The following is a 25,432-nucleotide window of genomic DNA, read 5'->3' on the forward strand; positions in this document are numbered from 1 at the left end:
GTTAATTCCATAGTTTAGCTATTGTGAATTGAGCTGCTATAAACATTGATGTAGTTGCATCACTATAATATGTTGATTTTAAGTCCTTTGGATATATAAACTGAGAAGTGGGATAGCTGGGTCAAATGGTGGTTTCATTCCAAGTTTTCTGAGTAATCTCCATACTGCTTTGCATAATAGTTGCACCAATTTGCATTCATACCAGCAATGTATAAGCGTACCTTTTCCCTCACATCCTCACCAACATTTAGTGTTCTTTGTATTCTTGATAATTGCCATTCTGACTGAAGTGAGATGAAATCTTACACTAGTTTTGATTTGCATTTCTCTAATTGCTAAAGATGTTGTACATTTTTTTCATATATTTGTTGATCGATTGTATTTCTTCTTCTGTGAAATATCTGTTCAGATCCTTATCCCATTTATTGATTGTTTTTTTTTTTTGATGTTAAATTTTTTGAGTTCTTTACATATCCTGGAGATTAATACTCTATCTGAGGTGCATGTAGTAAAGATTTTCTCCCATTCTGTAGGCTTTCTCTTCATGCTATTGATTGTTTCCTTTGTTGATGAGAAGCTTTTTAGTTTGAATCTGTCCCATTTATTGATTCTTGATTTTATTTCTTGTGCTTTAGGGGTCTTGTTAAGAAATCCAAATCCTAGGCCAACATGGTGAAGATTTGGGCCTATTTTTTCTTCTAGTAATCACAGGGTCTTTGGTCTAGTGCCTAAGTTTTTGATCCATTTTGAGTTGATTTTTGTGCAGGGTGAGAGATAGGGGTTTAATTCCATTTTGTTACATGTGGATTTTCAATTTTCCAGCACCATTTATTGAATAGGCTAGCTTTTCTCCAGTGAATGTTTTGATCATCTCAATAGATGCAGAAAAAGCATTTGACAAAATATAGCAGCTCTTCATGTTCAAAACACTAGAAAAACTAGGGATAGTAGGAACATACCTCAACATCATATGCTAAGTTCAAGGTCAACATCATTCTAAATGCAGACAAATTGAAAGCATTTCCTCTAAAAACTGGAACAAGACAAGGATGATCTCTTTCACCACTTCTATTCAACATCATCCTTGAACCTCTAGCCAGAGCAATTAGGCAGGAGAAAAAAATTAAAGGGATATGAATAGGAAAAGAAGAACTCAAACTATCACTATTTGCCAATGACATGATTCTATGTTTAGAAGAGCAAAAAAATTCCACCAGAAAACTTCTAAAACCTCATGAATGAATTCAGCAAAGAAGCAGGTTATAAAATCAACACCCATAAATCAAATGTGTTCCTAAATATCAGTGACGAATCTACTGACAGAGAAAGTAAGAAAACTACCCCAGCCACAGTACTGTCAAAATAAATAAATAAATAAAATACTTGGGAATAAATCTAACAAAAGAAGTAAAAGACCTTTACAATGAAAATTACAGAACATTAAAGAAAGAAATTGGAGAAGACTTTAGAGATGGAAAGACCTCCCATGCTCCTGGATTGGCAGAATTAATTATTGTCAAAATGGCCATACTACCAAAAGTGTTATATAGATTTAATGCAATTCCAGTTAAAACCCCATTGACATTCTTCATAGAATTAGAAAAAGCAATCATGGAATTAATTAAAAAAAAAAAGATTCAGAATAGCCAAAGCAACCCTTAGCAAGAAGAGTGAAAAAGGAGGCATCACAATACCAAACCTTAAACTATAGTACAGAACCATAGTAACAAAAACTATATGGTATTGGCACCAAAACGGACACATGGACCAATGGTATAGAATAGAAGACACACAGACACATAGACCAATGGTATAGAATAGAAGACACAGATATGATCAAAACACAGCTATCTCATACTAGACACTGGAGAAAAGATAGCCTATTCAATAAATGGTGCTGGGAAAATTGGAAATCCACATGCAACACAATGAAATTAAATCCCTATCTCTCACCTGGCACCAAACTCAACTCAAAGACTTAGGCACTAGACCAGAGACCCTGTGATTACTAGAAGAAAAAGTAGGCCCAAATCTTCAGCATGTCGGCTTAGGATCTGACTTCCTTAACAAGACTCCTAGTATGCATTTTGATGGAGGCAGATTAGGTTCCTATGGTGGGACAAACATTTGCTCCTCATAGACTGTCTATGTATTCCCCACATCTCTCAGTTCCCTTACAGGTAGGTGGCCAATAGGCAAGAGCATTTAAGAGCTGATGCACTACCATTAACTTTCTTTCTGGTGTTACCATGTGAAATAGTATGTTCTAGATTTTGTAGGTATAAGATGTAAGTAAATTGAGTCCCTGGGCTTCCCTGGAAGACCTGTGTGCAGTGGTCTAGTGGGATTGAGAAAAAGTCTGTGTTAAACCAGTGCAATTTAGGGGTATATTACCTGCATAGCACAGCCTAGCTGATTTAGAATAATACATGCAGAATTGAGATAACTCACTTGTCTTGAGGAAATCTGAATAGTTCTGAGTAGTAACTTTCTTTTTCCAAATTCTGCTGATTTCTCATTTTCTCACTCTTAACGCAGGGTCTCAACTGCAAAATCCCAGGCAACCCTTTCACATGGATAAGTCTGGCCATTTGCATTAATAATGCATATTAAGAATTCATGGACTTTTAGTATTAAATTTACATAAAAACAAACATATTCTTGCATTATCAACCCTAAAATATTGGTGTGTGTTTGACACATGCCATGTTCTTTATTTGAAAATAAAGTCTCAGTTGTTTATCTTATTAAAGTTTTTGAAAATGCACTTCAAATTTACTCAAGGCCCAGTAGATCATACTCTTTTCATCTTAATAAACTGTTCAGCCAGGTTATCTTTTGGAGGACAGAATGGGTATTGGAAATTGAACTCAGGGTGCTTAACCACTGAGCAATATCCCCAACCCTTTTAAAAAATATTTCATTTAGAGACAGAGTCTTGCTAAGTTGCCTAGGGCCTTGCTAAATTGTGGAGGCTGACTTTGAACTCACTATCCTCCTGCCTCAGCATCCTGAGCCACTGGGATTACAGGTGTGTACCACCATGTTCAGCAACCAGGGTATCTTTTAAAACATCCCTTCTTATCATGGCAGAATTCTAGGGTTTTTGACTAAGATGTTAATATGTTATTTCTCATGTCAGATATATTCCATTACAGCTCTATTTTTTAAATGTCAGGCTTTACAAGCAGACTGCTATACTATAGGTGATTGTCAAACAGACACTGTGGTTATGTGGCCTTTCTCTTTGGATCAATCTCCAAAAGCATTTGAGCTGCAAGAGTGCAATATATAAACCACCCAGATAATGCAACCAGTGGTTGACATCTTACACAATAAAACCTAAACACTAATTTGTATGCCTTTTGGAGTTTATTACAAAAGGAATGATTTAGTGCTTTAAAAAGTCAGATTCAATTTCTAGGAAATGCACAATAAAGACAGTTATGACTGCAGTCACCAGCTGAGCAATGTAAGTAAGAAGAACAAAATATTTTATTCATTGTTCATCTGACCTTTATTTTGCTAGTTAAAATGCTCATGCTTTTGGAGTCTCTTTTTAATTGCTCTTTGAAAGCTCAGTACTTTTTGTAGTTGCAAGAGTCTTTACTTTTAATTTAGAACGAAGTCTTAAAATGATGTCCATGGAAACGTTCTTTCCCTGGTAGCTGACAAATGTGAGTTCTAGTTCCTAAACTGATTGTTTGATCATGACTAAATGATGATCTACAATTCAGTTTTCTTAAGATTTTCTTAGGGCACATCAAGTTCTAACGATATTAAGTTTTGCTGGTATTGCTGTACATTCTAGAGACCTGTGTGTATATGGGTCATGGGTATGTGTGTATGTGTCCATCTAAAAGAATGTATTTATGGATAAATAGACATATGAAAGTACACACAGTTTCTTAATGTTTCATAGATGATTAGGAGCTATTAAGAAAGGCTAACATTTGAATACTATTTTCCTAGATCATTAATCTTATAATTATTCAAATTTTTCCTTTTGTGATTTTGCAGTGTCAATAATCTACTGGGTACTGGGGATTGAACCCAGGGGCACTTAACCACTGAGACACATCCCCAGCCCCTTTTGTATTTTATTTTGAGACAGAATCTCAAAACGTTACTAGGGCATTGCTAAATTGCTGAGGCTGGCTTTGAACTCGAGATCCTCCTGCCTCAGTCTCCTGAGCCCCTGGGATTACAGGTGAGTGCTACCATTCTTTTATTCTATTCTTTTACTCAATCTAAGGATTGAGGAAACCAAAAAGAGGAATGATTTGGATCTCTACAGGGATTTAGTAATAACTTTGCTATATGGAAAACATGTAATGGGGTTTGACTTCAACCTATGAAAATTACTCTTCCAAGACAAGAAAAATAGGAAGGAAGGAAGAATGGAAAGAAAAAAGGAAGAGAGGGAGGGAAGGTACGAGGGAGGAATCAGTCACCCTTAGGCTGGATGGGAAGTTGCTCCTGGTCTCATACCCCGCCACGTTCACACTGCCTTGCCTTGTGCCCAGCGTGCAGTAGGCTGTCATTAAATACTTGCTAACTCGATGACAGTTTCAAAGTGACTGACAGGAACAAAAATGTTGGCATTAAACAATGAATGGCTGATCTTAAATCATTCTTATCTCTTAACAAATCTTTGACGAGCATTACAGGTGGCCAAGGACTGGGGGATGAACAGTGACAGTGTCTATGCTGTTCTTAAGATGTGAGAAATGTTATTCTGTCCCAATCAAGGGTGGTGGGCATGTTAAAAATACTGATTGAGTGCCCCTCACCTCCTTCAAAATATCATAGTCGGAGCTGTGTCTCTTTCTGAGGGTCAAGGGTCACTAAATGGTGGCAGGAAGTGTGGCCATGAGTAGGGACAGAGGGGTAAGCCTCTGTTTGGAAGCAGCCTCTGTTTGGGGTTCCTCCTCTCTGGTTCCCTTTCTTCAACTTCTGGAATCTTCCCTGTCTTTGTCGTACACACCTGCTTAACTCCTCAAGGTGTATTTGTCTCCCTAGATTTTCATCCCAAGGTAGAGCAATGGCCTTATTCTTCAAGGCTCTCAGAACTGGACTTCTCCATCTCCCACTGGTCTGATCATGACAACTTGCCTGAGACTGAGCTACGTTCAACTCTTCCACCATATTCTTCTTGCCCATACTCTGGCCTGACCCAGAGAACTTAGGTGTAGTTAGGAACACAGGTGGAACATGGGCAAAGCAATTCAAGGATGCAACACAAAAAGGAGAGATTCGAGTGAATTAGGGAGGTGAAGCAAGATTTCCTTGAGGGTAGATCAACTTAGTGTTCCCCCTTCCCATTTGTTAAAAAATGTTGCATGCATCCATGACAATAAAATGTAATTTCTAAGCATGCTATAATGAATATCGAAGCTCATCTTTCTTCCACACTGATCTTTCTAGTTTCTGTATATTATAAGATTTGTGTCTCTTATATCCTCTAAACACCTTGTGGTTTGGCTTGGTTGGACACAGACTCTTCTGGGTTCACCCTTTCCCTAGCCTTTGCTCCTGTACAACTGTGCTGGCTTATTTTCCATCTTCTCAGATCATGGTTCGTGGTCTGGAAAGCTCACCCCTTAGAGCTGGGTTTCCTCTTGGGGGGCAATGAGTCAGCTATGTTTGCCACATCATGTGCAGCCACCCACACTACATAGTGAACGGCCCCCCTCTTGGCCCTGAGGTCCAGGATAGGTCTGGTCCAGGGCAGAGGAAAAGTTCATGGGACTAATGGCAGACCTGTCCCTGCTCTAGGCTGATTTAGGGCTTGGAAGGGGAGGCACAGAGCCATGCCAGAAGCTTTCTCTAAGGGCTCCTGATCTTAGACCCAGCGGGCCTGGCTCAGCGACAGTGACATGTGTGGGGGAAGGATTTATGCTCCTTTTCCAGGGACTTTGGCAGCTTCTGCAGCTGTGGGGTGGCTCCCTACTCTTCCCACCCACACCAACCTTCAAAGGGAGCTCATCTCTTACCTCCCAGCAACTCTGCAGTTCCCTTCTTTGGATGAACATTGTACAGCATGTCGACCTGCCATGGCAAGTAGGAGCATTTGGGAGAAATTAAAGAATTATATCCTGTACTGTGCTCCCAAAGAGATATAAAAAAAAAAATTTCCCTATACATGTTTTAACTTACTTTTATTCTAATTAATTTTGTTTTGTTTGACAAATTAAAATTGTCTGTTTTTATGGTGTACAAGATGATAGTTGATAAAATTGCATGTATTGCAGACTGATTAAATCACAAGAATTAACCCAGCGAGTTTTATAGGATGAAATGTACTTTGCTCTTAAGAAAAGCATGAAAGCTAGGAGTGGTGGCACATGCCTGTAATCCCAGAGACTCGGGAGGCTAAGGCAGGAGGATCGCAAGTTCAAGGCCTGCCTCAGCAACTGAGTCCCTAAGCAATTTAGGGAGACCCTGTCTCAAAATTTTAAAAAATATAAAAAGGGCTGGGGATGTAGCTCAGTGGTTAAGCACCCCCTGGGTTCAATCCTAGTGCCCAAAGAAAAAAAGAAAGAAAGAAAGAGAAAAGCATGATAGATCTTTCGATCCCCTCTCCCCCAACTTAAGAAAACCAAATACAGGGCTGGGGATGTGGCTCAAGCGGTAGCGCGCTCGCCTGGCATGTGTGCAGCCCAGGTTTGATCCTCAGCACCACATACCAACAAAGATGTTGTGTCCACCGAAAACTAAATATATATATAAATTCTCTCTCTTTCTCTCTCTCTCTCTCAAAAAAAAAAAAAATACAGGAGGGCAAAGAAGTAAGACAGCTGGGCGTGCCCTTGGACTACAGCAGCCCACACAATCTTCATTGTCACTTCAGTCATCAGAGTGTCTCCATCTAAACTACTGTCAATGTTCAAAATGAGCAGCAGAAGAGAGAGGGAGTCCAGCTGCACCAGTAAGCCCTTGGGTGTTTCTTCACTCATGTGTGAAGTGAAAGGGATGGAGCATGCTCACTAGAGCCCCCTCTTGGGTACCAGTCTGCCACCTGAGGACTTGATTCTCGCTCCTGTGTCCATTCTCTACCTTTCTTTGTGTCCCCTGTTGGCAGAGCCTGCTGTGGAACTCTCAGCCTAGTGTGCTCTCCTTCCTACCTTTGCCTCCAGATCATTGACAGAGTGAGTTTATTAAGCCCACAGCACAGAAATAAGTAACAACGGGGAACCTAGCACAAGTGGATAAGGGACCTTCCCAATAAGTGAGCCAGGTTCCCTCCATCTTCTTTCCCAGGACATGCCAGGACCCTGTGTTTCCCACACGGAGATCTTCAAGGATCTCTTTATGCAAGCGATTATCTGTTACTTTTTGTGCTTCCTTCTACTTATACTTTTTCATATTTATATGAAAATTGCTTCTTGTATTTTATTCTTTTGGAAGAGAGGGGTACTGGAGATTAAACCCAGGCATGTTAAACAATTGAGACATTTCCCTAGCTCTTTTAAAAAAAAAATTTTATTTTGAGATAGGATCTCGCTGGGTTGCTTAGGGCCTCAAAGTTGCTGAGGCTTGCCTTGAACTTACGATTCTCCTGCCTTGGTCTCCTGAGCCACTGGGATTACAGGCATGGGCCACTGCACCAAGCTTGTATTTATACTTTTAATTGAGAAATTACTTGATAATTTTAAAGATGGAGGGTAGTTTAGACAGAAGTACCCCGTTGAAAAAAAGCAACCAATACTTAGTCTCTACTGACATGAAGTTAGCACCATTATTTCAGCCTGACAGCATGGGTAGCTAACTTACCTCCACCCCTCCCTGACCTGGTAACCTCTCCTTCACTGGCTCTGTGGATGATAGGTGTGCACCTGGGTCGGATTACTGAGAAACAGGAGCCTGGCTCTATGGTGTTTAGGGTGGGGATGTTTTTGTATAGGAGAAGCAGAAATTCTTCTCCTTATACTCTTGGTATAAACTACAAACAACCAAAATCTCTTTTCAGTCAACTCAGCTCAGTATTCAACAGGGTGCCTGGAGAGCTAAGTCTGCAGCTGCAAAGTGGGAGCTGAGGAGGGGAAGTGTGAAGCCAGGCTCCAGGACAAGTAGGTGCTGACCTGCCTTGTAGACTCTGCCCCGGAACTGCTCAGGACCTCAGGGATTAGACTAGGGGTTAGAGCCTCCTGAGACCTAGGACCTGGGTGGCCTCTAATTTCCTGCAGAAAAAAAGATCAAACACATTATCCAAGCAGTCAGAGCCTTCCCAACTGGGCCACCCTACTTTCATTCCTCACATCTCAATGTCACTCAGTCACTCTTCTGGGGCCATCACCTCCACCAACACCACCTTGGACATTTTGCCTTTGAATCTCTGCATTTGAATCATGTTTGAATAACCTGCTGTCAAAATCATACCTCTTTTTAAAGGCCAAACTCAAAAAAAAAATGTTACACATGCTTCTCTAATCCTTCTTCCCATGTCTTTTAGCCCTTCTCTATTATGGGATTCATAGAGAATAACCTATTTGAGGACAAGGACTCTACTGTTTTTGTCCATGTTCCTAACTACTTCTTAATGAGCTTGTGCTAAAATACATTCTTGTTGAAGTCCATTAGTTAGATGCACTGATCTACTATAGCAGATCTACTATAGCAGTTTCTTTAGTATTAAAACTCTTTAGTGTTAAAAGGGTAGTGTATGTCTATACCTACATAGTGTAGACCCATGCAGGTGTCTACTAGAAACTATTTGTTTTGCATTGGTTATCATTGCTTAGTATCCTCTAGGCTAATCTTTATTCTTCTTGCTAAATGTGGAACTGTGTCTACCTACCTAGGAATGCAGTCCTAGGCCCTCCACCACTGGGTCTCAGTGTATCTTGTGAGCACAGAGATGAGGCACACACTCTCCAAGTTCCCTTCAAAGAGTGGCTAGGTCTAACTCAGGATTTCTCAACCTTATTGTGGCTAACATTTTGTGCTGGAGAATTCTTTCTTGTGGAAGGCTGTTCTATACATGGCTGTCCCTGTCTCTACCTACCACATGCAGTAGCACTCTTCTTTTAATTATTATTAACACATATTAATTACACAAATGAATGGGTTCCACTGTGAAATTTCCACACATGCACGTATCATGCCTTAAATATATCCATCCTTCTTTTTACCTTGTCTTCTCCCCTTTGTACCAAGTTGTCTTCCCATTCACTAATAGTCTCTCTTCTGCTTTCAGGTCATCTTTTTAGTTTCCATGTATGAGAGAAATTGTGTAATATTTATCTTCCTGTGTCGGGGTTATTTCACTTGACACGATGTCCTCCAGTACTATCCATTTTCCTGAAAATGACACTAATTCATTCTTTATGTGGTGTGTGTAGATATACCACATTTTCTTGATCTGTTCATCTGTTGATGGGCACCTAGGCTGATTCCCTATTTTAGTTATTGTGAAGAGTATCATAGCAAACATGGGTATGTGGGTATTTATTTTGTAAGCTGACTTCCTTTCCTTTAGATAAATGCCCAAGAATGATATAGCTGAATCCTATAGTGATTCTCTTTTCAACTTTTTTTTTTTTGAGGAAACTGCATACTGTTTTCCATAGTGAATATACTAATTTACCTTCCCACCAACAGAATGTAAGGTACCTTTTACTCCACATCCTTACCAGCATTTATTATTATTATTTTTTTAAATAATCATCCTGACTGGGGTGAGGATGGAATCTCAATGTAGTTTTGATTTGAATTTTCCTGATGTCTAAAGATATTGAGCATTTTTCCCTGGTATTTATTGACCATTTGTATTTTTTCTCTTGAGATTATTCGTTCAGATCTTTAGCCCATTTTTTATTCGATTACTTGTTCTTTTGTTGTATATTTTCTTGAGCTCCTTCTGCATTCTGGATATTAATTCTCTTGTCAGATGACTAACTGGCAAAGATTTTCTTCCCTTCTGCAGGTTGTCTCTTCTATCTGTTGATTGTGTCCTTTGCTGTGCTGAAGCCTTTTAATTTGGTGTAACACCATTTGTCAATTCTTGCTTTTGTTTCCCGAGCTATTGAAGTCCTATTAGTACTCTTCGTCCTGAATATCTTCAGACATTGTTAAACTTAGAATGCAAAATCTTTCCTGGTCTGGAAGCACTGGTCCAGAAATCTCCAATGTGTTGGTCTGAGTTCCAGGATAAAGTGGCTCAGGTCTCCAATCCAAGCCATTTCTGTCTCTCCTCTCTCTCTCTTAACAAACCTGTGTGGCCAGCGAGAAGCAAATGCTTTCTGAAAGACAAGAATAGGCAGTGCACTGTCATTCACCAGTACTATCAGACCAAAAAAACAAGTGACATTAGGAGTCAACCAAAGGTGGTCAGACCAGTGATTTTCAAAGACTTGTTCCTCAAACCACATTGTATGGGGGGAGGAAAGGATTAAAGATAAAGATTTCTGGACTATTCTCCAGGCCTATTGTATTGAAGTTCAGATATAAGCAAACTCTCAAAAGAATGCACCCAAAAGTTTGAGAACCATTGCTTTAGCTAGCAGTGTGTCTTCACCTTTTAAAATATATTTATTTTTAAATAACCAGGAATAATGTATTAAAAAGCAACTCCCCCCCAAAAAAAATTAGCTAGGACTTGGTATAATAAAAAAATATTGGACCTTAGAATCTTTTCTTTTTTTCTTTTTAACTTAACAGCCTCCTAAACACTAACATACTCCATATGTTCATAGAAAAAAAAAAAATTCCCACCAGAATGTGAGGTTGGTCGGGCATACTTGAGCAAGTCTAAGACCTGGTGGGTGTTGGACCTAAATTCCCTCTTCAGCTTAACATGGGCATCCAGTGCAAGGATCACCCCCTTTCCCCATATGCATGGTCTGTGCCTCTTTCCTGCCTCAGGAGGAGATATTTTTGAGACTTAAAAGGAAAAGTAAAAAGGAAAGCAAGCTCAGATAAGGTACTCTTTGGCAAAAGAATAGAATAAAATGCATTGTAATTGCTTCTAAATTAGTTATCTGATTTAGGTCCATGTTTTTATAAGTAAAGCCCAAAACTTTTAACCCCCAGTTCCCCAGTTGTAGTGCAATGAAATCCACAAGAGCTCTGAAGCCATCAGTGGCTAGTCAGCACTGCTTTCTGTGCAGAGAACACATTTTTTTTTCCTTCCTTGGCTACCCTCCGTTGCCTGGCAACAGTGTGAGGTGCACTCAGATCGGTGGTTCTTGCTGATTGGAAGGCCCTCTAAATTGGACCAAGAAGGCACCTGGATACTGCCCCGCACACTGCACTACATGACGACTTTTCCTACAGTTCACAAGAAATTGGGAACAGGAGGGTAACCAGATGCTGCCTGGACGTCAAGAAAGAGATCAGCTAGTTTCCTTGTTCCTTGGGCACTGTGATATTTGGCACTGTAGAGCTTGTGAGCTTGTTTGAATATGACAGAACAGAAAACAGTACCAGGGAGCTCTCAATTGAAAAGACAGACCAATCCATCCTTCCACTGGAACTGTATCTCCCTGGTTCAAAACAACCATCATTTGGGGTGACTGAGCCCACATAATGAAATGTAAATATAGCTCTATCTAGTAATGTGACACGGCTAGAGGCCTATCCTGACTTTGTGCAATAATATCTGGCCCCAGCCGTTTTGATTTATGTTCCTAGGGGCTTTCCTCTTTGGTTTTCTTAGAGCATTTGCTCCAATGGGTCCAGCAGCTGGGTTCGTGTCTGTGCGTGGAGATTATAGAGGTGTAGATAAAACACAAAACGGGGACTCAGACCCAGATGCAGAGGGACACGATTCTTACAGAAATCTGCCAAATGCTAATTTTATAGATGGTTGAAACTTGAGACTTGAGGGATCTCTCTTTTTAGCCAGGCTTGCCTAATATTTTGGCATCCTACAATTTTGTCGACTTTTTAAGGAAAAGGAAGAGGAAAGTGGGAGGCTGGGAGGGTTTGTCTTTCATTATCTCAGTTAGAGAAATGAGGAAATGTGGTGTTTTATTCATAGGCAAAGCCCTTTGTGGCAAATCTTTTGACAGTTAATGGGGTTTTATAGATGCTCTCTTCCCATTCCACCCCCTTACATAATTGCTCTCCCCCTCAATCAGAAATGTCTTGTGTAGATGGAACTATGGGTCTCCTTTCTTCAGCTGTTCCTTTGTCCACGCCCTTTGCCATGTGACTTCGCAAGCCTTCCCACAAAGGGCAGAGTCAATTTCCCACCCGCCTGAAACTCACTTTGGCCAATGGAGTGTGGGCAGCTGTGACATGTACTAACCCAGCACTCAGGCTTAAAGAGGCATTGCTTCTCCCATCTCTATCAGAAAAGCTCCCCCAGGTAGCTGCTTCCTGTAGCCTGAAGGCCAAAAGACCAGGGATCCCAGACCCAACGGCATCCAGATTTATAGCTTGAGGCAGAGCCAAGGAGCTGAGCCCAGCCTTGATGAACCAAAAGGTCTGGAGACTTGCAAGAAAGAATAAATGGCTTCTGTTTTTTTTTTTTTTTTTTAAAGATAGAGTGAGAGAGGGGAGAGAGAGAGAGAGAGAGAGAGAGAGAGAGAGAGAGAGAGAATTTTTTAATATTTATTTTTTAGTTCTCGGCGGACACAACATCTTTGTTGGTATGTGGTGCTGAGGATCGAACCCGGGCCGCACGCATGCCAGGCGAGCGCGCTACCGCTTGAGCCACATCCCCAGCCCCATGGCTTCTGTTTTAACCTGCTAAATTTTGGAGTCAACTACTTGTTATGCAGTAATAGATAACTGATGCAAATTCCTTAGACTCTTCATTTCCTTAATTTATTTATTAATTTTCAGCCCAATATGTTTGGAGGCAGGGTCCTAGTTCCTTCAAAATGCTGCAGGAGCTAATTCTATACCTCAGCTTCAGGAACAGCGTGTTACTAGAGACCAGCAATTTTTTCTAATTATTAATGACTGATCTCCACGTCCACAACCCTAAACATACAGGAGACTAAAGTCTATGATTTGGGGATCCAGTAGTCTTGAAACTAAGTCAAGTTTCTGCTACTTAATCACGGTGTAACTTTGGTGAGACCATTGATTTTCTCTGATTCTCAGTTTCCCTCATCTATTCGGGTAGTTGGGGGAAAGAGAGTGTATATCAAGTGTTTAGCACATAGTAAGTGTTAAATATAGGACAGCTATTATTATGTTTGTGGACTAAATCCATGCATGTCGTTTTCTTTCAGCATACGTAACCTAGTTCCTTTAAGAAAGTATCTACCTCTTCCTTCCAGTCAAATCCGGCACTTTCCTTGGGCACTTCCTGGGGTCCAGCTGTTTGGGTTTGATATTATATGACAGCGCAGTATCTTCCTTCCCTAGTCCCTGCTCAATAAGCTCCTTTCATAGTGGATGTCACCATCCTGAATAGATAGTGTCCTGTACTCCTAACAACATCACCAATATATATAACTATGATAGCCAGAGATAATTACTAAGTGCTTTCTAGATTCAAAAACATAATGTGAGTGATCGCATAGTCTATGCTACAGACTGATGAGTCCTGTCCTTAAAACTCATGTTAAAGTCCTGGCCTCCAATGGGATTATATTTGGACATCAGATCTTTAGGAGGTAATTAAAGTTAAATGAATTCCTAATGATGGGGCCCTAATTCAGTGGGATTGGTGGCCTTGAAAAGGAGGAGGAGACAGGGGAGAGTTTCTCTGCAAACTCTGCTCCCAGAGTTTGCAGAGAGAAAAGGCCATATGAGGACACAGTGAGAAGGCCATTTCCAAGTCAAGGAGTGGGCCCTCACCAGAAACCCATCCCACTGGCACCTTGGTCTTGGCCTTCCAAATTCCAAAAAGATGAGAAAATAAATTTCTGTTGCTTAAGCCACCTAGCCTGTGGTATTTTGTTAAGGCAGCCCTAGTCACTGCCTTCACACCCTATCTAGTTTTTATAATTACCATCCCCATTATACAGTTCAGGAAAATGGGGCTCAGGGAGATGAAGTTACTGACCCCTGGTGCCACCTCCAGCAGAGGTCAGAGCCAGCATCCCCAGAGCCTGTGCTTCTCATCACTCCGCTCTTTGGGTAGCACTGGGCTCTGAACCACCTCAGTCAGTTCAGGCAGCTTTCAGGCCTGCGGCAAAGAGATCAGGCAGCCTCCAACACGTGGGAGGCCAGATGCCGAGAAAGCACTCCTGTGGCTCAGCGTTGGAGAGAGGCAAGAGTGTGGCCTAGGAACTGGGGGGCTTCCAGTCAGGTTAGAATTATGGGGAGCATCCCACGAGTATTAGAGGGAAGGCCACCTGGAAAATACATTTTTTTGTAGTAATAAATTCTTTATAGTGTAAGTAGTTCCATTCAATGCATATTTTATCAAGTCTTATGCCTGGCATAAGGAAAGTAGCTGGTTATATAATATTTATTAATATTAATAAAAGTACAAAAGGTATTTTTGAAATATCTCTCATTTTATCTTTCCTCAGTGCTGTCAACCTCTCTCTCTCTCTCTCTCTCTCTCCATTTTACCTAGGGCCTCATTTTGGCCCTAGATAAGTCCCCAAGGCAAGGGACACCTTCCAAAGGAGGAGAAAGTGATGCTGGGGAAATCTCTGTCACATGGGAAAGTCTAGAAAAGCCCAGTGTTTCTGTCCCCAGTGAAATGTGAGGGGGAGAGGAGAGACAGAGGAAAGGCAGGGTGGTGAGGGGCCCTGTCCTTACCTGCCCTCTTCTCCTGTGGGAGAGGGAGCATCGGGCTGTGGGAGGAACCTCTAGGGCAATTAGGGAGGACTGAGAATCTCAAGCCTCGTGGCCTGCTATCCTCAGGGTGGCCTGGGAGGAAGGGGTATGAAGAGCCTCTAGGGCAGATTTTTTTCTCAACCTCAGCTCTATTGACATTTTGAGCCCGATAATTCTTTGTTGTGGCTCAGTTGTCCTGTGCTTTATAAGATGTTTAACAGTATCTCTGGCTGGTAGTACCTCCCACGTTGTGACAAAAATGTCTCCGGATATTGCCAAATGTCTCCAGGAGGCAAAATTGTGCCTCCCTCCCTCTCATAGAAACCCACTGTCCCTGGAGACACTCAACATTTGGCTCATGGCTGGAGTGACAGTGATAGGGTGGTGACAGTGAGGCAGGGCTCTCAGCTCCTTAGGGCCTGAGCATGGCAAGCAGAAAATTCCAAAAAGTTCCAGTATGCCCCATGATGGGATTCAGAAGTGCTGGGAGGGCCAGAAACACCCGCAGAGGTCCGCAAGCAGATGGCTGAGTCCATGATTATCAGCATGGTCAGTGGCAGCCCAAGCCAAGGCATAGCTCACTGTGCATAGTTAAGCAAGACCCAGAGGAGGGGACAGGGGTACCATTTATATACTCTGACTCTGCTTTAGGGAGAAGCAGAGGGAAGGGAAGGAAACAGAGAAGACCTAAACAAGATGGAGTCGTCTCCCACAGAAATGCATTCAAATCAGAAGGGATTGAGGTACCATTAATTGACATACTTAAAATCTTTCCAACTACCCCATGTGGAATGGGACTCCTGAGGAATATTACATCAATAATAGAGAAATTAAGAAATCATGTTTTCTTTACCTATCTGAGGGGCAGTGTGAGTCCACAAGGAGATGATAACAGTAACAACAATAGCAGCTTACTGCTCTCACGGGCTTACTGCCTGTAAGCACTTTGCAAGAATCATCTCATTTAACCCTTTAGCCACAGTCCTTTGAGCCAGATGTTCCAATTGTGGTCTTTTCCTTATCTAAGAGGTTCCCTTACTGGTCCAGGTGATGGGAAGTGATGAAGTTTGGATACAAACCTAGATGAGGGGACTCCAGACCCCTGGTGCCCTAGGACCTTTTTATTGTGGTAGCACTTTGTGTCTGTGGCCTAAATCTTTTCATTCATTCTTTTCGAGGTAGTTGTAGGATAAATCGTGCCTTTCCATTTCTTCTCTGTAGCAATGTTGAAAGAGCCTTTCCAGCGTTTAATTCCTATTGAGTACTGATTTCTTTACGAGCTGAAATACTCTCAACAACAGGGAAGGAACTAAAGAGAGCATTTGTTGTAGTAGATTATTCATGGTAAAGAATTTGCTACACTCAGAGCAACAATGAACTGTTTGTGTGTAGACTGCAAGGGTGGCATCTGTGTCACACTGAATACCACAAGCAGAGCACTGAACAATGAGCTTATCTCCAGGCCCCCTGAAGTGGCCGGCAGTGACAATGCTTTGTAGCTGGAGTGACTGACCACTTTCTCAGGGCTCCCAGTACCATTTCTTTCTGAAATGGCAAGGACTCTGCATTTTCAAAGATAAGAATCAATTACATTAAAATGAGTCAGTTTTTTTTTTCTCTTTTCCCAGTTGTCAGTTTCTGTTTAAAAATAGCTTTTGCTCTATTTACAGTGTCTTCATATCCTGACCTTCCTTAGGAATCAGCTTTTTGTTTAAGTGTGGAGAACAGAGGCCACAGTGGGGTGGGAAAAAAAAAAGTTAGATATCCAAAAATTTGGTTGCTTTTCAGATGACTGAATCTTTAGAGTTTCATGGAGGAAAAAAAAAAAAAAAACCCACTTAAAAAAAATCACTGATATTGATAGATTTAATCATGTTGGAAATACATTTCTATTTTCTGTTAAAAGGCTGACTGTGGCAGATTAAAGATGACTGGAAATATTCTGATATTCTTTCTGTGGGACAGTGGGTCTTAGTTCTCCTTCTCCCCTTGACCGTGGGCTGGTTTGTAACATCCTGATCAATAGACTACAGAGAGAGTGAGGCTGTGCCAGCTCTGGCTGGAAGAGGACTAGCAGTTTGATTCTGCCTTGGCTCCTTGGAGCACTGAGCCTCTATGTTTGAGGTTGCTGTGCTGCAAGAAGCACAAACCCTTCTGAGGTACCTTAGTGATGAGCTGCTCCGTCTGTGTGCGAGAGGGAGACAGACAGGTAGACTGCAGCATCAGATGGCTGAGTGAAGGATCTCAGAAATGGAACTGCCAGCCGCAATAGCTGACATCAAAAAGCCTTAGAGATGAATCACCCAGCTAAACCCTTTTGTGTGTGTGTGTGTGTGTGTGTGTGTGTGTGTGTGTGTGTGTGTTTGGGATGGAACCCAGAGCCTTGCTCCTGCTAAGCAAGTGCTGTACCACTGAGCCACATCCTCAGATCTATCCCACCCCAATATCCCACTCCTTAAAAAAATATTTTGAGACAGGGTCTCCTCAAGTTGTTCAGGCTGGCCTCTAACTTGTGATTCTCCTATCTCAGGCTCCCAAATAGCTGAGGTTACAGGTGTGCACCACTGTGCCTGGCTTCCTAATTATCTTCCCCCAGGGATCAAATTGAGGATTGAACTCTGGACCTTCTGCATGCTAGGCAAGTACTCTCCCACTGAGCTATGTTCCCACACCCCAGCTTCCTAAATTCTTGACCTACTAAATTGTAACAAAATGGTTGCCATTAAGTTTGGGGGTAGTTTGTTATGCAATTAATAGATAACTAACCTTTCGGCTTCTGAAGATTGTCATAGCTGATACTAAGAAGCCTCTCAGGTATAGCTTGGACAGAACATTCATTCTGTCATAGAAATGAGCAACTCCAAAATCTTTATTTCAAATAAACTGAAACCCAGAAATGTGAAAGGAACAGGATTCAGAGTTACTTAGTCATCATTAGCAGCTTTGAGAATTTACCAGATAAGAAAATGTTTTCGTGAAGATATTTATCGCTGCCACTAAGTTCACAGTCTGTATTTTGACATCCCCCACCCCCTACACACACACACACACACACACACATTGCATTTCATAGCAAGACTCCTGAGAAAACTGGGTCCTTCCAGTCTTAAGACCCAGGATCCTTCCTGTGTCCTCTGCCTCCTCATCCACAAGCAGGGTTTATTCAACTTCAAATGTAAGGGGCACAAAGGACATGGTGATCCATGTTATCAAGTTTCCTTCCTTTACAACAGGCGCCTGGGTTGTTCCACTGGAAGCCAAGAAAGAGCAAATCCCAGGATGGCAGGATCGGGGCAGGCTCCTGTGTTATCTGGCTCTTCCCTGGGTGCCTGTGTGCCTCTGATTTACCTCACACTTGTACACAGCTGATCACACACAGTGCTCCGTGCCCTGGGATCCGCCACGGCGTGTGTTCTGTCAGAAGCTGAACACAGGGCTTTGCACTTCTCGGGAAAGGGCCAACTCACAGGTTGATCCAACTCAGCCGACAGCCCTCAGTGTAGACTGTTGGTGGGATAGTCCCGGAGAGGAAACCTTTCTGGTGTTCTCTGGCTTTTCTACCTAAGGACCATGATGAAGTGGTCTCTACTACATTTGCCCTACTCCTTCCTACCCCCTAAAAAGGCATTTTAGTGTTTAGAAACTTAAATAGCCCCTCAAAATGGAAAAAAAGAAAACAAAATCCACCTGTGTAAATGATGGGAATCGTGAATGAGAAAACTGGAGGAAACAGTTAAAAGTTAACTCAAAAAGAACAAGACAGAATATATATAAATAATTTTTTAAAAAACCATCAATTCCTAATCCTTGGACCAGAAAACTTTGAACTAGTTCAAAAACGATTTGCACCAGAATTACATGGGTTGCTTGTTAAAAATAAAGATTTTGGAGCTCCATCCTGGACTTACTGAATCAAGCTCTCTGGGGGTGGAAATATAAATCTCCAGTAGCTCTCCAGGTGATTCTTGTGTACACTGAAGTTTGAGAAGGATTGCCTCAGATTTATTTTACAAATTCATGAAACACTTTTTGAGACATCAGTACAAATTTCAGCTCTGATTTATTGCAACTCTTCTCAATGCCTGCACATGTACAAAGTGTCAGGCGCACACAGTGTCGCCTTCCAATGGGGCTGGGGAAGACAGTGGAGGAGAGCTCATTTAAATCTTTATGTGTGGTTTTTAGGCCTCAAAACCCCACCCCACACCACCCCTTCCCTATCTCCCCAACTTATCTTCTTCCTTTACAATTTCTTTTATGCGTGAAAAGTTCTCCCCTTTGGGTTTTTCTGGCCACAAGGGAAATTCCCAGGTGCAAGTACATTCAGTCCTCAGCCTCAGGAAAGACTCTGATGTGGATCTTTGAAGACAGAGGAACTTAAATACTAAAGGATCCACCAGGTGCCAATAGAGTGGAATGGGAGTCCCAAAGGGGAATTTGTTTTCAGCATAAATACTAATAAATACAGCAATTGTGAAGCAAATATTCCTAAGTGGGCTGAGTGCTCTGCTCAGCTCTGTCTGTGTTCTCATAGGGACTTCAGGTTGGGGAAATCAGGCAGTGACCCTGCTGAACATGCATTCCTTCATCTCCCTCATTCCTGTGACAATTTTTGGTTTGGGACCTCATCCTCATTTAACCTGTTAGCCTCAGAAACTCCTGCAAGTGGTCCTATACATCAGAGACTATAAAACTTAGAACTGATCAGAAATTTGGAAAGGCATCAGATAAAAAAAATATTTTTCCTTCCCTGAATACCTAGTAGCATAATATTGCTTTGATGCTCCCCATTCTTCAAGATGTAGCTCAAATGCCAGAGTGCCCATGAAGCACTTGTCATGTCACAAATAATATTTTTGTGCTATTAGCTGTATGTTGATTAAGATTTTATCAACTATAGGAATGTAGAGGTATATCATAGACTTGTTTTAATATACTAGTAGTGCCTTGTATTAATACATTATTATTATTATTCAGTTAAAATAATACTAGCTGGATAATAGCAGCAACTCAGTGGTGATGACTAAAGTCATTGAGCACTTGCCAGGCACTATGGTCAGCTTTCCACAGTATCTTCCCATTCAGTGCTCACCAGCATTCTGTAGGGCAGGTGTGTTCTCTCTTTTATGAGGAGACAGTTTCACCCAGCCAGTAGAGAGTGACACAGTGATTTCAACCCAGAGCCCGTTCCCCTCATTAGCAAGCCACCCCTCTGTCCACCCTGGGGTCTGCACTGTGGCCAGAGCACTCGATCACATTCTACCTTCTGTTTTTATAATGATTGATGAGTTGCCATCTCCTGGAGGGCAGGGTCTGGTATATATCTCTCAAAGCCTCAGAACCCTAAGCCTTATGCTCGTATATACAGATAAGTGCCATTCAAATGTCTGCCTGAGCCCATTAAAATTTCATGTTCCAAACAGGGTCAGACTTGCTCAGACAGTGGCAGCTCATTCCCTCCTGTGTGGAGTTCCAGGACAGCGCTGCTTTTTTTTTTTTTTTTAACAACTATTTCTAGTGATAGCAGAAAGTAATTCCTGCATGATTTTCATGCATATTTCATTCAGTGAAGGCCAAGGCAGTTATTACCCAAACATTGCCAACTACCAATCAGAGTCCAGGAGAGTTGCAATGAACTGTATAATAATAATAAAAGTAAAGATAATTGAGTATTTGTCATGGGCCAACTCCTATGCTATGTAAAAGTAATCTCATAATTGCTATCACAACCCTTTGCGTTAGGTATTATCTCCTTTCTATACATAGAATTGAATAACTTGTCCAAAGTCACCCAGCTAGCAAGTAACAGGGTTTGAATTTGAAATCCACTTGGACCCCAAGTCTGTGTCTTTAATTGATTTACTATTTTTCACTATGCTCAACAACTGGTATTTTCTCCTCTTCCCAAAATATCCATGGCTGCTTCCTCTGTACCAAGCCATGGCAGGTGAATGCTCAAAGATGAGCAAGAAGATGAGGACCTTTTCCTAAAAGGGTCTTGGGGGAAATCAGAAGATGAAATCCACTATTGTAAAATGTGGTGTTGAATGCGGGGATGGGATTTGCAGTGCTATGAGGACAGATGTCAGGAAGCCAGGCTCCTGAGCTCTTCAAGGGTGGTTGGATTCTCACCGCAACACTCTGAGCTGAGTGTCAGCAGCCCCCTTGTTAGGTGAGGATGCTGAGTTCCAGAGAGGTCAGAATGTTTGCTCAGGCCACACAAATGACAAGTGACAGGGCTGCTATTCAAACCCCTGTCTATGAAAGCCAAGGCTTGCACTTTCCTTACTAAACCAAGTCACTTAAAACATTAAAGTGAACTTAAATGGTTTGCTAAGATGTGTTTGCTACTAAGTAAAATGCAATTAATTTGTTTTCTAGCCAAACAATTATCCTTCCAGACACTTTAGGAAAAGAAAATAAATAAAACCCCTAAATCTCATGTTTCACTCTCTGTGAGGGACACAGAGGACCCTTTAAGATAATCAACAGACCCTATATAGTTATTTCAAGTTCTGCTGTAATGGAGTTCGCTAGGATAATTATTCCTCAGTTCATTTTTTATTTAGATTTCAAACTTGCCCCACCTTGGATTAATTATAAGAATCAATGGTTTCATTTTTGCCTCTGATGAATTGATCAAGATCTAGTACTAAATTCTGAAAGAGGTACAAAGGGGCCAAGGTACTTGAAATAAAAAATCAAGGATGTGAGATTCCAAAGGGCACTCAGACCTAACTATGGACTAGTTAAAAGTTTGGAGGCATTTAACCTCTTGCAGGTCCTTTTCTTTTTAAAAAATAAAATAATAGCATGGAATGGCTTTAGTGGAAGGACAATCCATCCTTCTGCTTTGAGAATACCACATCCTCGAAGAGGAGATGAAAGGGGTTCCGAAGCAATATTCTTTTTTAAGGGAAAATGGGAAACTTTCACTTCTTTGAAATGCTGTTTACAAGAGATGAGAACAGCTTTTGAACCCCAGTTGCAACAGTCAACAGAATAGCAACGTCTGTAAGGTAAGTTTATGTCTGTTGATCAAAACCAGCATCCCACCTATAGTAGAAGTTTTATGTGTTTTCAGAGCATTGAGGCTCAATAATGGTCTTCATTCCTTTTGGGTTCCAGAAGTTTGATGCTGTCATGGTTTCAGTGGGACAAGCTTTTTCCTTGTAAATTTCTGCTGAAGTCCTGCTTTTCCTCACCCTGGACTAGCCACGCACAGTGACATTCTGAAGTTGCAGCGCCCTCAGGATGCATCACACATTCTGAATGGCACCCTGCATTTTAGCGGTATCTGACTGTGTTTGTAAAAACGGTTCCTGTGAACAGTGTTTGGACTGGAGACAGCTAATTTCCTGCATCGTGTGGATTTCCAGAACAATGCCAGAAGGACTAAGAACACTCTCTGTGTTGACTACACAAAAATGTTCTTCACGTTTGCCCAGGGCCAGAACTTTATCTCTTTCAGTGTATTAAAAATACTACCCTGGAGAGCCCAGTGTTAAAGGAAGAGCATTTAATTAGTCAAGTGCTTTTGAAATCATCCTTTTGAATTCTGGTATAGCACTGAAGAAGAAGAAAGGGCCCCAACTGGCACAGACAGACCCTACTCACCTGAAAGTAAAATTTAAACAGAAAAATCTGGTTTTTCTCTACTGCTTCCCCTAACTCCATCTCACCCACGACTTTCTCATTAAAGTTTGGTAATTGTTGGCTGCTGGAATGGATTGTTAATATGTCTTGCTAAAGGGATACCATTTTCATCTGACCAGAATTCCAAGCACGTCCAAACTCAGGTGAACTAAGCCATCATTTATTCTTTTTCTCAATACTCAATAAAATATTCAGATATCTCAATAATTTTTTTAAAAAGATGATGTTAATCTTCTGAGTAAGAAAAAAATGACCCCCAAATAAGACTCACTAAAGTTTTTGTGAAATATCATATTCTGGGAAGAAGTTAAACAAGGAACTTGTAGCCTTGCCTGACCTAAAAGTAGAAAGAAATATGAGGGGCCATTTTAGAAGGAGAAGCTGGCCCAGGAGACAGATGGAGTCCATAGATGAGTTTAGTTTAATCTACCTGGAATGTTCATAAAGTTCAAGTTATTTCCAGCATTATGAAATGGGGAGATTATCTAAAACAAACAAGCAAACAAACAAACGAAAACAAACCAATAGCAACAACAAGAGAATTTCTCTCTTTATGACTTTGGGATACACAAAGATTTCTTAGAACACCAAAATCATGATCCATAAAATAGAAAAAAAGATCGGTTTTATTTCAGCAAAATTAAAGACATGGTTTTGAAACACACTATTAAGAGATTGAGAAGACAAGTTATAGGCTGGGAGAAAATATCTGAAAATCACATATTTGATAAGGGCTATATTATAAAGATGATATTAAGACATGTTGCCAGGCCCAGTGGTGCATGCCTATAATCTCACAGACTCTAGACTGAGGCAGGAGAATGGCAAATCCAAGACCAGTCTCAGCAACTTAGAGAAACCCTATCTTAAATAAGCAAACAAATAACTTAAAAAGGGGTAAGAATGCCAGGCATGGTGGCTCCCGCCTGTAATCCCAGCGGCTCAGGAGGCTGAGGCAGGAGGATTAAGAGTTCAAAGCCAGCCTCAACAACTTAGTGAGACACTTAGCAACTCAGCAAGACCCTGTCACTAAATAAAAATTAAAAAGGGCTGGGGATGTGGCTCAATGGTTAAGTGCTCCTGAGTTCAATCCCTGGTACCAAAAAAACAAAAACCCCACAAACACGATAGGGATGTACTCAGAGGTAAAGCATCCTTGGATCCAACCCCTAGTAATCAAAAGAAGGAAAAAAAATTTGTCAAGAATTGTCAAATCTCAGTAATAAAAAATATAAATAACCCCCCTCCAAATGGGCAGAAGATTTAAATAGATATTTCACCCGAGAAGACATACAAATAAACACATTAAAATACTCTCAACTGAATTGGTCATACAAATTAAAATCATAATCATGTGCTACTACTCAACTCTCACAGTGGCTGAAATTCAAAAGCCTGATTACCCCAAGTGCTACCCAGCATGTACAGTGATCAGAACTCTCATACACTGCTGGTGGGAATACAGAGCAGCGCAGCCATTCTGGATTCAGTTTAGCAGTTTCTTAGGTTAAATATTTAGGTATTGCTTGATGTGGCCTCTGCATCCTCTGTTCACTGCTGTCTAACTCCATTTCATTTGTTGAGGTTACCTGCTTTGCCCTCCCAGGCATTCCAGTCTATCATGACTAGCCTCTTACAGTATTTCAGTTTTCAAGCATTCTCCTTCTTTTCAAGATTAAGTTCCCTTTAGATAAGTTTTCCAAGTGTAAACTTCATATCAAAGATCACTTAGACCCTAGGGAATTTGGGAACTTTATGAGGGTGAAACACTTTTGGTTCCCACCCAGAGACCTGAGACAATTGCTCCCTTGCCTGCTTGGGAGGCTGATTTCAACTCATAAATAACTCTGGTCAGCATGAATCAAAGGAATGTTGTAGAAGAGAATAAAAGTGGATAAAGCATGTAGAATCTGCCATGGCTAAAAATCACAGGGCTCAAAAATTGAGCAGAGTATTCCCCAACATGACACTCAGTCATTTCTTGGTTGAAGATTTTCTTTATTCTGGAACTCTCCCTTGGCCCAACTCTTCCACCATCTTCTGCTGCTGCTTCTAGAATATTTGTTTGTCTTATCAGAGTCTCTGACAAATCTCCTTGGACTATTTAGATTTTGGTACCGAGAGTGCAGGAATCCTAATCTGATCTGGAACACAATTTAACTCTTTTATCCAGCCATGGCCAGATTAGGACTTCATAGTTTTTGAGATTTATGCCTTCTGTTTGGGCTTGGCTATCTCAGCAGGTATCAGGGCTCACCCTAGAATGGTGTCTTCTTGGGCTGACAAGCCATTCCTTGGAGGCTCAGAAACTGCTCTAGCCCTCAGACTATCAGCACACCAAGTTATCGAAAACTTGCTGCAACCCTGCTACACTCCCCCATCTCTGTAGGGGAATTCTATAATCCTTGATGGGGGGGTGGCATTTCATTTTCCTGGGATCTAGTTCACTCCAGAGTTTCTCTTTCTACAGAGCCTCTAGTTTCTGCTGTCATCATGAAGATGCTTAAGGAACCTGCTTTCAAGTCCTCACATTTTTTTTTAAAGAGTTGATTTTTACAAATGTTGGCTATAGGGAAATTTTCCACTGTTTTGAAATTTTTAGCTCTATAGTAATTTCAGTCTTCTTTTAAAACACTTGTCTTTATCCTAGATCTGCCTTCTTCAATGGAATAGTTTCACTTGAGTTGAGAACAGCTTTGACTGTCTGCATCAAAAGAAATATAAATGCTCTTATCTATAGAAATTTGTAATGTTTCTGCAAATGGTAACTGTATTAACTACATAAACCTTGGAGAGTAGAAGTGAAAAGAGGGGTCACTCAGCTTGAATCTTTTCAGGCCAGCTCACATTTACCGGAAGATTCCACTTTCATTATTATCATTAATGTTAGTGTTATTAAGGGACCAGCTTTCCTAGTCCCACTGAAGTGTCAGCTCTCTAGCATAGGCACCAGAGTACACTTGCCATTAGAAGTTCAATGGTGAGACAAAGAGTAATTTAACTGAAGTTTTAAAAGTTATAAGAAAATATAGACAGAGTCAGGCATGATGACTTTAAATTAATCACAGTGATGGTCAAGCCATAT

General features: G+C 41.1%; 1 protein-coding gene across 3 annotated transcripts in view; it reads right to left on the minus strand.

The window, feature by feature from the left end:
• RNLS (renalase, FAD dependent amine oxidase) overlaps window positions 1-25,432 on the minus strand; it is a 399,866-nt gene that overhangs the window by 6,241 nt on the left and 368,193 nt on the right. For 2 of the 3 annotated variants that reach the window (XR_014019012.1, XR_014019013.1), the window contains one exon: window positions 9,135-10,244. The exons of the other annotated variant lie outside the window; for it this stretch is intronic. The gene's annotated coding sequence lies outside the window, so the exon portion shown is untranslated. The remainder of the gene's footprint in view (window positions 1-9,134; window positions 10,245-25,432) is intronic. 3 annotated transcript variants of the gene reach the window in all.

The sequence above is a fragment of the Spermophilus citellus genome, assembly GCF_964194105.1.
Source record: "Spermophilus citellus genome assembly, chromosome: 15".
In the NCBI taxonomy this organism is placed as follows: Eukaryota; Metazoa; Chordata; class Mammalia; order Rodentia; family Sciuridae; genus Spermophilus; species Spermophilus citellus.